The sequence below is a fragment of the Diaphorina citri genome, unplaced genomic scaffold (assembly GCF_000475195.1).
Source record: "Diaphorina citri unplaced genomic scaffold, Diaci psyllid genome assembly version 1.1 scaffold1918, whole genome shotgun sequence".
NCBI classification, from domain to species: domain Eukaryota; kingdom Metazoa; phylum Arthropoda; class Insecta; order Hemiptera; family Psyllidae; genus Diaphorina; species Diaphorina citri.
This window is the reverse complement of record NW_007379344.1, coordinates 100,795-102,922: the sequence shown is the minus strand read 5'-3', so window position 1 is coordinate 102,922 and position 2,128 is coordinate 100,795. Positions and strand designations below refer to the sequence as shown.

General features: G+C 35.4%; 1 long non-coding RNA gene across 1 annotated transcript; it reads left to right on the top strand.

The window, feature by feature from the left end:
* The first annotated feature begins 573 nt into the window (after window positions 1-573).
* On the top strand, window positions 574-1,470 carry LOC113470906. Its single transcript, XR_003393797.1, has 2 exons — window positions 574-663; window positions 1,329-1,470. It is a non-coding gene; the product is annotated as an uncharacterized LOC113470906 (long non-coding RNA).
* Window positions 1,471-2,128: the final 658 nt, after the last annotated feature.

Below are 2,128 nucleotides of genomic sequence, written 5' to 3'. Positions count from 1 at the left end.
GCGGGTTCGATTCCCGCCTGGAGCGCATTTTATCCTGAACGGATAATGTTCGTTCTCGGAAGGACTGCCTTTCTCCTAATTTTTCCGAGCGATTTTCACAGGTCACTGGCCCAATAATAATAGGTAATAGAGAAATAAGAGGAATACTGAATAAGATAGTAATAATTATTAATAATGGTTAGTATCAGTACCTACTTATTATTGACATTACCCGGAGGTACCTACTTATGATGACCTTTTTCCTTTTTGTCGAGCGTTTAAGGTCACCCTTTAATTTATGAGGGATTTTTCTTCTTCTGAAATCCCTCATGAAAAAAAATCCCTCCGAATTCCGCAGTCCCAAGAATATCGTAGCAAAGAAGAATGAAACAGAAGGGGAAGTTCTATATGAGTAGGGAGTGAGTCATAGGGTGGGAGGTAGGATGTAGGAGAAGTTGCAAAGTTTGCAAATCCTTCTCCTCCATCCTCCTTTTAGTTTTGTTTTCGTTTCGTTCTACTTTTCTCTTTTCTTCTTTTGTCGTTATAATTTCTACTTTCTACATTACATTCTACTTTTTCTTTTTGAAAAATCGTGAAATATCGAAAGTCGAAAGAGAAAAGTACCTACCTTGTAGCCTTGTACCTACTTTATCAGCTTATCTCTTATCATCACTGACTCACCGAGTACCTACACTGTTCTTATCATACAGGAATTTGTAATCCCTTGAACTTGATGTTCGCCCGTGACTTTTTAAGTTTTTACCGGTTTGCCAAAGTTTTCGAAACGCTTGCTCTTCCCAGCTCGTGATATTTTTTGGTTGATTGTTTTTATTTTCATTGGAGATATCCCTCCAATACTAATCACAACTTTGCTCTTTTGTACCTATGTCAAGTCTCCCTCCAGTCTTTCATTGATTTCTTTTTTATTAATTTTGTTGAGAACTCTATCGGTTCTTATTTTGCTTTTTAAACTCGGTGGGTTTATTGATAAAACTACAATTTTGTTGTCCTGTGATGGTTCTAATAAATTTTGTTTTGTTTACCTAACTTTTTTAACCCTAAAGTCACTTAAATTCAGTGTTTTTCTCTAAAAAGTCTAAAAACCCCCAGTTAATGTTTCTTACTTTCAAATTATTATTAATCCATATTATTCTTTCCTAGTGCAATCTGTTTGTAAAGTTTGATCACCTATGGGTCCTGTGATGGTTCTAATAAATTTTGTTTTGTTTACCTAACTTTTTTAACCCTAAAGTCACTTAAATTCAGTGTTTTTCTCTAAAAAGTCTAAAAACCCCCAGTTAATGTTTCTTACTTTCAAATTATTATTAATCCATATTATTCTTTCCTAGTGCAATCTGTTTGTAAAGTTTGATCACCTATGGCTAGAAATGGCTTGCTGAAATCTCACTCAACCACCAAACCTGCCAATGGTTACATTTTTGAAAATGGCACCAAAACCCTATGGACCCAAGGAGAATCGACTCAGGAAAAGACCAATGTAAGTTTATAACATTTTTAAAGTATGGGTGTCTTACCACTGCTTTGGGGTCACCTATGGCTAGAAATGGCTTGCTGAAATCTCACTCAACCACCAAACCTGCCAATGGTTACATTTTTGAAAATGGCACCAAAACCCCATGGACCCAAGGAGAATCGACTCAGGAAAAGACCAATGTAAGTTTATACCATTTTTAAAGTATGGGTGTCTTACCACTGCTTTGGGTTAAACAAAATAGATATGTAAGTATGGGAAAATAATATTAATCAAAATTCCCACTTTCCTTTAATGATGGAAATTAAACCCTTCTGCATGAAAAAAGTCTCAAATGTTAATTATTATAGTTGTTTGCCTAGTGCCCAACATAGGAGCACACAAGAAGTTTCCAGGATGGTCAAGTTTTTATTTATTTATTTAGCATGTGCTTGGAAGGCATCTGTTTGCATTCAGCTTCAAGACAATTGAGTAAGGTACCTACCTACCTACTGGCTTGAAAGTAGACTCATTCTAGCGATAGTCAAAATGACAAAAGCAAGCCAGAAAAGAGGTAAAAAGATGGCAAATTGTGTGTAGGAGAAAATTGTAATGACAAAATGACCACAAAAGTTGTGTCAATTAAGAAAAAATACCTACTTACCAACTACTTAACCA